Source organism: Panicum virgatum, chromosome 7K (assembly GCF_016808335.1).
Source record: "Panicum virgatum strain AP13 chromosome 7K, P.virgatum_v5, whole genome shotgun sequence".
In the NCBI taxonomy this organism is placed as follows: domain Eukaryota; kingdom Viridiplantae; phylum Streptophyta; class Magnoliopsida; order Poales; family Poaceae; genus Panicum; species Panicum virgatum.
Window position 1 is genome coordinate 20,843,856 of NC_053142.1, and position 13,726 is coordinate 20,857,581.

Consider the following 13,726-nt stretch of genomic DNA (forward strand, 5'->3'; position numbering starts at 1 on the left):
CTCCTCACGCAGTCCTCGACCTCCGCAACTCCCGCCCACCACCACCGGCCCCTCCCCCAGCCTTGTAGCGCCGCCACTACGAGCCACTCCGCCTACCTCCGCCCGCCACCGTGGCCAGCCCTCCTCGCTCCACCTCCGCCCAAGGTAGGAAGGGGAATCGAACCCCCTCGCTCTCATCTCCGCTTTCCCCTCCTTCCCGGCCGCCGCCGTGCCCGGAGCCGCCGGATCCCATGAGGCGCCGCCCCTCCTGGCCCTCTTCTGTTTCCTGTCGATGGGGGGAACGGGAGGTAGAAGAAGAAGGTAACTTTGCCCAAAGCCCCCTCCACTTTTTCTTTTTCTTTTAAGAGTCCCCCCACTTCTTTAGCTCTTTCTCAAGGAAACCCCTCCCTTGGTTCCTTTCTAGAAAATTAACCCTCCCTCCTTCAGTTTTCCCATATTATTTACCAGCCAAACTCACGTACACATCTCCCAAGCACAAAACACCTCCGGCCAACTAGATCTTAACTCCCGTTTAAAACATTTCAATAGTTAGAATTAATTAAACCATCAATCCTATGAATATACTATCTCCTCCATCCGAGCTCCATCTCATGTGATTCTTTTTCTAAATTCTTACAAATGTTGTTAAACCCCTGGCCATTCCAGAGTAGCCCAAACATTTTCTAAAATTATATTCAAGTCCTTTCACTCTCGAGAGTATTTACAAATAAAACATTGCACCCCCGTTTAGCCCCTAAATCCCTCTTGAACCTATAATTCCATGCACCAAAAATCCTCCAATTATTCCGAAACTCGACCACGCCATTCCCAATATAATTCCAGCCGTGCCATTAGAAAACCACCCAAAAATATTATTCCTATCTCCATATTTTAATTTCCTCTGATTTGAGATCAACGATAAAATCTTTATTTCATTTTCTTTATTGTGTGTTTGTTTGTGTGCGCCGTAGATCACGGAGTAATCGAGGAAGAACCCGTCGACGAGCAGTACCGCAAGCCGGAGCCAGAAGACCCATACCGCGAGCAGAACCTCCCGGAAGGATTTGAAGACGGCAAGTTCAATCTCATCCTTTGATGCATATTTTGTCCCAGTTTTATAAACACAACATATTGGCCTGTTTTACAAAATTGCATATGTTTTTACCACTGAAGCACGGTTGGATAGCCACCCCTTAATTTGTTATAACCATTCCTTGATCACCTAGATTAATGTCTAAATATGATTTGTTATATTTGGATATTAATTGCTGCTAGAATTGCTTAGGACCTTATACTCATCAAATATTGTCTGATTGTTTATAAAAGAAAATGTGTGAGTGTGTGGGGAGGGAAAAGGTGGATTTATTGGAAAACAAATGAAAGATGTGTTTTGATGAGATGGATGGCATTTCGGTGCCAACAGGTGTGCTTGAACCATGTGGTTGAGCAAGGGTGGGAGATGTCCATCTTGTCACAGTTAAAGACCGAGTTAATGTGATGTCTTGCCTAACCCAATCCATCATGCAACCACTCGACCGTTGTATGTGGCAATAGCTTAGCATAAACCCCACTAGCTAGTCTGTTAGTCATCAGGAGAGCTGAGAACAATGGGTGGCCAAGGAGACGGGATAATATCGTGGTGACTTATGCCCCGGTTATACCTCAGTGATAGGTCAATGACCCCTTGGTGGAGTCCGTGTTGGCCAGTCAGGCTTAGCTAAGGTGGGTAACGGCTTTGTTGGGATCTGCACCGGCACTAAGGTGATCGGGCTGCGGTACCCTACTTGTGGGTAAAGTATACAACCTCTGCAGAGTGTAAAATCTATTTGAATAGCCATGCTCACGGTATTGAGTGGGTTATGATTTGGTCACATAACTAGCATTTCTTCTGGGGATGGGATGGCGTGAGTTGATTTGGAAAAATGTCCGGCAGCAGTGCCGTGTGCTACGGCAGATGAGGAGTTCGGTAGCAGCTTTTAAAACTTGGATCCTGGGAGGATCAACCCCATTTCGTTACTCGGCTACGATAATAATTGTTTTATGAAAACTCTTTTTCAAACTAAACCCTCGCACAAAATTAGCATTCCGCCAATTAATCGATAGCCTTATCCTTGATTAATCCTATGCATGTATTCTGTGTTACCCCCTCCGTGGGTGGGGTTGAACTTGCTTAGTATGTTTGTATTCACCCCTGCTTAATTTTTACAGAGGAAGATCTAGAGTTCATTCCCGAGGACGTTGAGTAGGGGTTTCATTCTGTACCCAACCTTGCCTGTGGTTAGGGTCACCTGCAGGAAGCTTCGTATGGCACAAGACTCTGATGACCTCGATGTGGTTCATGTTCTTGTTTGGGTTTTAGTTGTTGTTCTCGCGTTAGTGGCGCTTCATTGCCCATTACCACGTAGAGTTGTACGGTGATGTACCATCTAATGTAATAAATGTGTTATCAGCCTTCTGGGACAGATATTTGTATCACATTTAAGTCACCTCTTATGAACCATGATGGGGTTAACATGGGCTTCTACGGTAATTCCTCCTATAGAGCATGGAATGATCATGGAGGGTACACTCATCCAAACATCTTCGGAAAAGCATCTTGCTCCATATGACCATTCCTCCTTTATGACCTCCTCGAGAAATGGTTTATTGAGAGGATTGGGAGGAGAAGGAGGTACCGTAGGACTAAGGGAAGGTTCTGTCAGGAGATTGTGTAATTGATCGATGCTGACAGAAGAAAGTTCCTCCCTTAATTGGGCATCATAGAGATTCGAGGTGTTCTGGATGTTTCCTGAAGAATCATCCTCGAATCGGGAAGAGAACTCCGAAGGTTGAATTTCTTCTTCCTTTGGTATTCGTGGTTTGAGAGAGGTCTCAACAGACGAAAATAAGATGTGAAAGATGAAAGCTCGGATTTGATTGTTGAGAGACTCTCATGGCTCGACGCGGATTCCTTCCGGCGGGGTTCTCCTTGGTTGGTGCAAAAGGAAGAGTTTCCTAAGAAATTATCTAAGATTGCTCTCCCTTCTGCTGGAGTTAGGTGTCCAAATGAACCTCCGGCGGTGATGTCGAGTTTAAGGGCAGACTCCATGTCTAAACCCGAGCAAAAGATGTTCAATAATACATCATCGGGTATAGATAGGTCCGAGCTAGATGCCAAAAGGTGTAAGAATCTAGCCCAAGCTGCACCTATGGACTCCTTCTCTAATTGCTCGAAGTCGAGGATGTCAATCGGTAGGGAGTTTATGCGTTTAATGAGAGAGAACGAGTAACAAAAGTCATTCTTGAAGCTCCTTCAAATCACTGCTCATATTTCCTACCGTGAGGGTGTACCATTGCTCCGCCCTCTCTATAAGAGAGAAGCAGAACAATTTTGACCGCAAGGCTTTCTGTGTCATGCCTAGGATTACTAGACCCGAACACAGTTCCTTGAATTCTTGCAAATGCTCATAGGGATCTTCATGAATTTCTCTAGAGAAGGGTCGCTTCCGAACCATGGCTATAAAGCCTGGGTCAAGTTCATGGTTAGATGAGGGAGATGGTGATGGCTTAGAGAACTCACCCCTTGGGGTAGAGAGCTGTGGAAAGGATAGCTGCTCCATGGGTAGCGGGGGTTGAGGTAGAAATAAAGAAAATGAAAAAGATACGAGGACGACTGAGTCCGAAGATAATGTAGCTGCCGTTCCCCGGCAACGGTGCCAGAAAGCTTGTTGGTACTTTGTAACATCACAAATAAAATCCGCAAGCGCACGGATACCACTGTAGCTTTCACCTAAGAGTATTCCAGGGTATCGTATCCACTGGAGAACGTGAGTGCACTATCTACAGGTTTAGACAGTCCAAGGATACACACACACTAGTGTAGGAGGATAGAAAAGAGAGGACTTTCTAAGATCTAGAATCTATGTTTAGAAGAAGAGATCACATCGCCATTATACTTTGAGCTACTAGTTTCGACCAGCTTATACAAGCCGATAGCTCCAGTAATAGTGCTCTATCCGATATCCGAACGTGGAGGATTACTAGGGCTCGAACAGGGCTATCACCACCTGCCGGCTACCTCTATAAACCGTGGTTCACAAGAAGACCAATTTACTCTAGCAAATCGATATTGCTAAGAGTTTCAGACTTGACCAATTAAGTGAACCATGGGACGACCAGCTTGTTACATAAACCTTTTGCAGTGAGGAAGGTGGTAGTATTCTAACGATCCTAGTACCTAAACACCAAGAGGACTGCCCAGTGTGGAACTTTCAAAAGAAAGGATTTTTCTCGATCAAATCTACAGTCTCATCAGGGGCGTCTGCAGTTCAGGCTAGTGGGATTTGCCAATGGCCGAGACTATGGAATATGTGAGTAACTAAGACCAATTGTGGCACTTTGCACACAACAATTTACCTGGTACACAAAATGTTGCAATTTCATAAAAAAAATAAGTGTGTCAAGAAGTGTAGTTGAGCCCAATCTCCATTAGATTTGATAAAGATTGTGCCACTTGTTCAAGTATTAGTCGGTCCGATAAGCTCAGAAGAAACAACAGTTGGAGAATGTTCACATCAAACTTGCACTGGCCCACTTAGGGATGGAAGTAGTAAAGATTATTTGGATGGAGGATGACATACAACTGAGGTGTGTTAAAGTTGACAAGAAACAAAAGGGCCCCCACGTCACCCCCGTCTGGAAGACACGGGCGGCGACCCGCCCTATGCCGCGGATAGCCCCTCCTCCCTTTCCTTGCCTACTCGCCACCGGAGTGGGATGTCGGCAGGGCCCCGTAGCCGTGAGGATGGTGGTGGTGGGGATTTCTTCCAACTACTCCTGGGGGCAGGGGCTCCCCTGGCGGTGATGTGTTTCGTCCCCGGCCACTGGCGCTCCCGTTCGCGGCTGTGACATCCCGACCCAGGGCTTAATAGGACACTCATACAATAAGTTGCAACTTCTTTTCTGAAAGCCGATCTCTAAAGAACTCCGAGGTTAAGCGTGCTTGGCCTGGAGCAATTTGGGGATGGGTGACTGACCGGGAAGTTCTTCTCGAGTGCGTACGAGTGAGGACAAAGTGTACAGAAAAAGACTTGTGTTGATCTGTGAGGGCAGTCTATACCCTAGAAAGCTGCCAGATGTAAGCGGGCCTGACCTCGGGGAGGCGGGACATTACAGAGGCCGCTGGTGCTTGGATCCATGGCCTCAGTGGCCGGATCCGGCGAGGCCGGGGGTGGATCTGGTGAGCGCGATGTTGGCTTCTCCTGTAATGCCCAGGCACTGCGGCGGTGGCTTCTCCTGGAATGCCCAGGCACTGCCGCGGTGTCTCGGTGGCGGACGTGTCTGACTTCAGTGATCCGCGTGAAGATCTGTGGCTCGGAAGCATGGCTGGCGAGCCTCAGAGCATGTTTGACGGCCTACTGCCTGCGTGCTCCCGGCGGTGGTGTGCATGGCAGCGCTACGGCAACGGCACAGCGAGGGGCGGTAGCTGGGCGGCGAGCCCCGCGGAGGAGGTGGTTGTAAGGGCCTTGTCTCGTCACCGGCGACTTCAGCTCAGATCTGTGTGTGAGGGTGACAAGTTGTGCTGGTGCCTGGTTCCGGTCCTCCCTGGGCCAGGATCTATGTGCATAGGGGGTTTGTTGAGCCTTAGCAGTGGTGCAAGCGGGAGCCGGAGCATGCTCGGCAACTCTGATGAGGTGAGGTTGCTGATGTTGTGGTGTTTGGAAGATCGTCGTGGTAGAGGTGCTGATAGCTAAAGGTGCAGGACATCTGGCGAAATCTTTGCTCAGTTGGTTGCCGAGGATGGCAACGACGACACCTTTGATGTCGTTCGCCTCGGTGGAGGCATTGTCATGGTGAGGTTCTCCAGGTGAAAACCTAAGATCCAGCTTGATGGATTGGGTAACAGCAGCGCCTTATTGTCGTCACCTCATTGGAGGTGTTGCCTTGGAGTCTTCTCATTGTGTTGGCTAACTACTTCATGGCGCAGATTTACGTGAAATTGGTGACATGGACATTGGTGATACTATTTGGTGTCATTCTGTTCTTGGAGGCGTGTCGATATCTCCTCACACTTATGTGTTAGATGAGGATTTACGTGACATGACAAGTGTAACATCCCGGATTTTTCCCGGAATGTTAAAAGTCGAAAAATGTGAATTTCAAAAAAAAATCATGGCAGTGCTATAATTTTTCACTTAAGTAGGATTTCTGCCTTCCAAAATTCCTAGTAAATTAAAACTTTGTTCTAAATTAAAGATAATGTATTGCTAGTGTGAGAATATTTGGAGTTATTAGATTTGTTTGGCTATTCCTTGTTTAATTCTAATTCGATTTGAATTTATTTTATTGTGTGAAATTGGGTGGAAATTAAATTGAGGTGTTCCCGTCCTATTCCCCTTTCTTCCCCCTTTTGCCCTCTCCTCTGCTCGGCACCGCCCACCCCGCGCTCGCGTCATCCTGCCAAAGCCGCTCCGCGACAAGCCATGGAGGCCGCCGCGCTGCTTTTTCCCGCTCGCTTTTGACTGCCCGCGCGCGCTCTCAAACCCTAGCCCCACACCGCACCAGCACACGATGTGTGCCACGCGTCCGCGAGCCCGCGCCGAGCGCCCTCCGCCATCTCTCGATGTCCATGCGGTGTCCGTGACTCGGAGCCCTAGCGAGCACCTATAAAACCCGCCGCATCCTTCCCTTAAACCCTAGCCACGGGTTCTTTTCCCAATCCGCCGCCACAGCCGCAAGGTTAGAGGAAGAAGGAGAAGAGGGAGAAGAGAAGGAGGGGGAGGAGGAGAAAGGAAGGAGAAGCCGGAGCACCGCCGCTGGGAACGCCGTAGTCAAGCCGGCGCCCCGATCGATGACATCGGCGCCCCCGCTCTGCTCTGCCCTGCATTGACTCGCCTCTGCTTCACCTCGACACGGCCCCGCCTCCATCGTCTACGACCCTGCCGGTAGGCCACCAGCTCTTAGCCTTCGACCACCCTTGTGCTACTGCTGATGTTTGCGATCGCCGTCGACGAACCCGCCTGTAGATCGGCCGTAGGAACCCGTCCCCCGTCCTTGTGCAGGAACCCTCCTCGCCGTGGTCTCGCCATGAGGACATGCACGCCGCACACGTGCACGCACCGCCCGAGCCACGGCGGCCACGCGCGTGTGAGCCACACTGGGCGCCAAGCCAGGCCTTTGCCACGCCACGACACCCAAAACCGCACCTTCGCGGCCTCGCCGCTGCACGACCTTGTCGGCCGAGCCTCTGCTCGTGCCTGCCGCCGCTGCCTCGCCATGGCCATGCCATGCGCGAGCCAGCGCGCGCACCCGCACTGGCCGAAAGGCCACACCTTTTCCTTAGCCTTGCCCTGCCGCCGCCGCCGTCGCGCTGTGGCCGCGTCCATGCCACGACGTCGCGGGCACGCTGCACGTGCACCCCGGAACACCGCCCGGCCATGTAGAGCGCGCGCACGAATGCGACCCAAGGCATTGCCTTTCCTGAGCCCTCTGCCACCGTCGCGAGCCGGGGATGCTTGGACCCCGTGCGCTCAAGCCACCTCGCCACCGCCTCCGTAGCCCTTGACCACCATGCCGGCCTCTCTGGCCCTTTCCGTGGACACCTGGAGCCACAACCACAGCAATATCACGCTGCAGCCGTCGCCCAACGACCACCGCCGCTGGGTCCTTGCCTCGCCGCACACACGCCCTGGAAACCCCGCGCACACGTCGCGCCGCGCGTTGCCATCGCCACGACGTCGCGTCGGCCGCGCACCACCTCGGCCTCATCTTGCCTGACCTGCTCGCCATGCACACACGCGAGCCCGATGCTCTTGTCCTCACCATGGAACGCAAGAGCAACCCGGCCGCCGAGCACCTGCCTCGCCACCGCCAGCCCTGCTGTGTGCCGATGTGGATTAAGCTACCTGAATCCTCACGCGCGGGCACGAGTTGAGCCGAGCCTGAACCCCGAACCGCCTTGGCCGTTTCATCCCCGCGTCGCTGCTACATTGCCGCCGTTGAAGCTCCGCCGAACCACAACCTCGACGCTGGAGGCCTGACAACGCCGCCGCCGCCGCCCGTCGCCAACCAGAGGGGAGGAGCCCCGTCGAGCCAACCAAGTTGCTGCCACCGGAGCCGCCAAGGAGGGGAAAGCCGAGCTCCACCTAGGAGCCCTAGATGCGCCGTCGAACCCCTGCTCCGCCGCCAAGCCTCGCCGCCGCCTCGACCTACGCCGAGACACGCACAGCCGCCCACATAGCCAAAACTGCATGGGATCCGGCCGGCCACACCGGATCCCAGGAGCCACCAACATGCGGGACCCGCCTGTCAGAGACAGCCAGCGCACCGACGCCCCGGCCCCACGAACCAGAGAGAGTAGGGCGGTGTGAGAGGGAGGAGAAAGCTCGTGATGCTTTGGCCACTTTTGGGCCCAATAAGCCAAGAACCCGAGCCGGCCTTTCATTGGAGCCGTAGGCTGAGCCAGCCTACGAGCCGTCGCCTGAGCCAGCTCCTGACCTTGAGCCGAGCCAAGTTGGGCCTCCGAGCGGACCCAGCTCTTCTTTGAGCCCAAGAGCACAGCCGCCCTTACCCTTTTTCTTTTTCTCATTTTTAACCCTTACACGCGGGTCCCACCTGTAAGTGTCTAATGTGAGATTGACCAGCGGGACCCACTAACTTGCGGACCCACTGACTTGCGGACCCACTGACCCGGTTGACCAGTCAATGGTCAATGTTGACTTGGTCAACGCTGACATCTGTACGACCCACTGCTGACGTCAGCAGAGCTGACCCGCCTGGTGTCGTCATGATGACGTCATGCTGACATCATCAGGCTTGACGTGGCACGCTCTGGTGCTGCCACGTGTCACCTCTGTGTTTTTTCTTTTTCGATAATCATTTATTAATTCCATAAAATGCTCCGACAAATATGAAACCAGTTTCATAATTCTTCTAAAATCATGATCTACGTGTTAGAATATGATTTGTTGTGAGTTGGATCTCTTTCGAGCCTGTTTTGTGCATTATTGCACTTTGGCCCCTGTATTTATGTGTAATTACGATTAGGTCCAGACGTGGAGGAGTTGACCGGTGTGGCAGAACCGCCTAAATTATCCCGGCTCAAGTGCGTAAACCATCACCATAAAGGCAACATTAGCTTAAACGCACTTCAAACGGAACAATTTTTGGTCTGTCGGGTAACGTCCCGATACAACCACCGATTCTCGGATCGAACAAGCATACCTCGCACGAAGGCGAGTCCAGAGATATTACAACCACAAATTTTACAACACAGGCAAGTTCAGTAGTGATTACAAATTAGTTCAAACCATTATTACAAAACCAACTTAAGTAAAACAGTTCTACAAAACATAATTATAAGTTCAGAGTCTAAACAGCGGAAGATGAAACACGATTTCTACAACACGTCGCCAAAAGTATACCAAGCTAGCCCAAGCCGGGTATCACTCGTCATAGTCATTGCCGGCCGAAGACGTATCCCATTCTACGGACCAGCCAGGAGGCAAAGCGCAAGGATAGGTCAAGCTAGCGATCTGATCCTCAAAACTCATACCTGAAAAAGGATTTCAACAGCAAGGCTGAGTATTCTAATACTCAGCAAGACTTAACCGACAACGGGTATAAGTAGCCCACCTTAGCTAGACTATGCAAGGCATTTGTAAGGCTCTGGTTTTCCTTTGCTGAAAAGCAATAAAGAGTAGGTCCTTACTTTCAAGTTTTAGCTTCAAGATTCTAGTTGATTAACCATTCTATGTAAGCATCTACTAACCAAACATGGTGGAACTTCTAAGCAAGCATCAAGATTAATAAGAATATTGTTGCTCTTATTACTCTGTGTGGCAAAGAGATCAAGCAGTCTCATTTCATCGTGAGAGGCGGACGATTCTGAATCGAAATTCAACCTTGCAAGGGTAACCTAGCACACACGTCTGGAATACCGTCGGGTCATTCCCAAACAACCGTTAACCTTTCTTTCCGGCTTGTGGATAGTGCCACTCTCCCCGACTACAGGGCTCCAAGGCCGAACCTTGTCCCTAGAAGTCGTAGTGTTGCGCAACATATAATAAAACCTATCCCTACTGAGAGAGTGGGAGGTATATCCACTCCCCGGTCCAATCGGCTACTAGGCTTGCCGCGTACCATATTTACGGCATGTGACTAGTACTTTCAAAAACTTAACCAGCACTACCACACACCGCGACCTTAGCAAGTTCATCAACACAGACGGGGTCTCACATAGGACATAATATCGAACACAACCCCGTCCGTCGTCCTTATATTGATAACAGAAAGTAAACAAGCAATTCCTATAAAGCTCGCGAGTGACAGGCAATCACTCGACTTTTACCGTTCCTATAAGCTTAGCAGATAGTCGAACTCAGGTCTAGTGTTCAGTACATAGGTTCCTAGGATCATGCATCTAGGGTTTTCAATTCAAATCCTAAGAACTGTAAATGCACAAGTAAGTAACAACAGTAAATGATAATAATTTGAAATATAGGTTATGTCCGGGGCTTGCCTTCTCGGTAATTGCTAACTATTTCAGCGCTAGGCTCTTCCGAACTTTGGTTCGGGGCTTCAGTTAGTTCCGCAGTGTTCACTTGAGTTTCGAGATCACCTCCGTCAGATTCCGGGATCAGCTCGTACGTCCCGTCCGATAAGGCAGTCGTGTCTATATGCAATGCAAGAACAACATTAAAAACAAACATGGGTAATCATTTATAGAGTAGTTAAATAACAAATTTAACTACACAAGGCATTATGATCAACAGCACAAAAGAAGTTAACTAACTTCACAAAATGAGTGGTGGTGATTTTCCTATACAAGTAAGTCATGGTTTGTAAATAAATTAACAAATCAGAGTACAAATAGTACTAAAATCTACCAAAATTACCCTAAACAGAACGTGAACAAAGTAATCTACCCTGTAAAAATCATGCCAAGACATTTAACCATTTAAACACAAAAAATCATTTACTACGATAACATCTAGAACAAGCAAGAATTACACAGGTCAAACTAAAGAATATCAGAAGCTCAAAATTTAACATGAGATCTACACAGGGATGATCTAGCTACTGTGAATTTTTCATGATTTTATCTACATAGAATTTATTCTGAGAAAATAAACAAAACAGACATCAGTTTAACAAAAATCAATTTTAAATACTGATCTAGCCATGAACTGAAGCTTAAACTTCCTGGACAAACTAAACTACTCAAAAACAACATGTCAAAATAAAATCATGATTTATTACAAACAGAAACTATTTACCATAAATAAAGTGTACTAAACAAAGATTAAAACAAATAAATAGCTACACAAGAGAACTGACCATGAAATTTTTATAGAAAAGCTAGTGTTACATAAGTAAACTACCACCAAAATTTCATAGCAATATCAGCTTTCAAGCACCAGATAAGAAAAAGATTAAACATCTAGTATTTCTTTATCTAGTGACACAAAACCATTTATACAGCAAAAACTTGCAACTAAAGCCTAACATATTATGGTTCTACTGCATAGAGCTCTTCAAAAGGATTCCAAAACATCAAGATTTGCTATTTTACGAATTTTCTATGAATTGATCTAGAATTTCAAAGTTCACTGAAAATATTACAAAGCAGCCCCTACTGGCACTATTCATCTGAGTCTAGGCCTATGCAAATAACCCCCTGGGTTTTCTTTCCTTTCAACCCGAGGTCCCTGGGCCGGGTCAGAGAGGGGAGGCGGCGGTTGACCGGCCGTTTCCCGGCGAGGGGCTCACCGGCGGCGAGAGGGGAGGGGTGCGTGAGCTTCACGGGTGCAAGGCGCACCTCTGGGTGGCCTAGGGTTGCGCGGAGGGGCTCGGAAGCGGCGGCTCGGCGGAGCAGGGCGGGTCGGCGGCGGAGGCAAGCGACGGCGAGGGTGCTCCGGTGAGGTTCAGGCGAGGGGAAGTGGCCTGGGAGCTGCGCGAGGTCGAGGCGGTGCTAAAGGTGGGGGCTGTAGGGGTAGAGCGGGTCTGGGGTGGCGGCTCCGCGGCGGGGTGAAGCTCGCCGGCGTTCGGGGTGAGCGGCGGCGGCGTTCTGGGGCGTGGGGTTAGGGAACTGGCTAAAAGAGGAGGGGAATAGAGCGCGGGGCTTCTTGTAGTGCTCAGGCGCGCGAAAGATCGAGAGCTGGGCCTCGGGTTTGGGCTCTCCACGGCGGCGTCGCGGTGGCGGCCGCCGGGGAGGTTCTGGGCTCGGCGGGGGCGCGTGGCGAGGGGTGGGGGCTCCAGCGCGAGGCAACAGGAGGGGGAGGAGCTCGCCGGCGACGCGTGGGAGCCAGCGCACGGCGAATTGATGGCCGGGAAAGCCGGGAAGGCGTCGGCGGGCGGCGCTGTCGGTGGCCGGCGGCGAGAAGCAGAGCAGAGAGGGGGAGATGGTCATAAGGGCGATTTTGCAATTTCCAAAAGTTCCAGGGACCTTTCTGTAAACAAGCAATAACTTTTAAACCAAAGCTCAAATGGAAAAGTGCCCAACATGAAAGTTGTTCAACTTTTCAAGATCTACAACTTTTATGTTGTGCAAAAATTTATTTGACCAAAGATTCAAGAGTTAAAATTAAAATCGTTGAAGGATTTTTGAATTCCAGGAATTTTGTCTTTTTCAAAGCAATTTCACTTCAAATGTAGAGCTTTAAGCAAAATTGACTACCATGCATTAAATGCACTGAAATTTTGCACAAACACCCTCCACTAAAACTATAATTACACAACCTATTCAACACAACTGCAGAAAGGACCTTGCATAAAATCATAATTACACATATACCCTTTCATAATTACAAAAAGATCCTTTTTAAGCATTTCAAGCACATGATGCAAAGCAAACCTACACCATTACTGTGCGGACACTTATTTAATTACTGTGCAAACACCCGGGGTGTTACAGCCTTCCCCCCTAAAAAGGAATCTCGTCCCGAGATTTACAGGAAGAAAAGGGTGCAAAGAATTGGTACCTGGATTGGTTCTAAGAAAGTCGGGAAAGTTTCTTTGAAGAAAATTTTCAGTTTCCCAAGTAGCTTCTTCTACCGTATGCTGATTCCACTGGATTTTGTACATTTTAACTTTCTCCCTTCTAGTACTTCTTTCTTTTGTGTCAAGAATCTTGATTGGATACTCCGTATAAGATAGATCGGATTCAATTTCGATATCTTGTGGTTCAAGGATTTCAGTAGGTACCCTGGTGCACTTCCGAAGTTGTGAGACATGGAAGACATCATGAACGGCGGCCAACTGAGATGAAAGACGAAGTCGGTAGGCAACGGGTCCACAAGTTTCGATAATTTCAAATGGTCCAATGTATCGGGGTGCTAATTTTCCTTTTAAGCCAAAGCGTTGAACACCTTTAGTAGGAGATACTCGCAAATATACAAAGTCTCCTACCTCGAATTGTAAAGGATCTCTCCTTTTGTCTGCATAACTTTTCTGTCTTGATTGAGCTGCTTTAAGATTAACCTGGATAATTCTGACTTGCTCCTCTGCCTCCGAAACTAAATCTGGCCCAAAAATTTTGCGTTCTCCAGCTTGTGACCAATTCAAAGGAGTTCGACACCTTCGACCGTATAATGCTTCAAATGGTGCCATTTGCAAGCTGGATTGATAGCTGTTATTGTATGAAAACTCTGCCAGTGCTAGGCACTTAACCCAATTCTTGCCGTATTGAATAACACATGCTCTCAACATGTCTTCAAGGATTTGATTGATTCGTTCAGTTTGCCCATCTGTTTGTGGATGATAAGCCGAA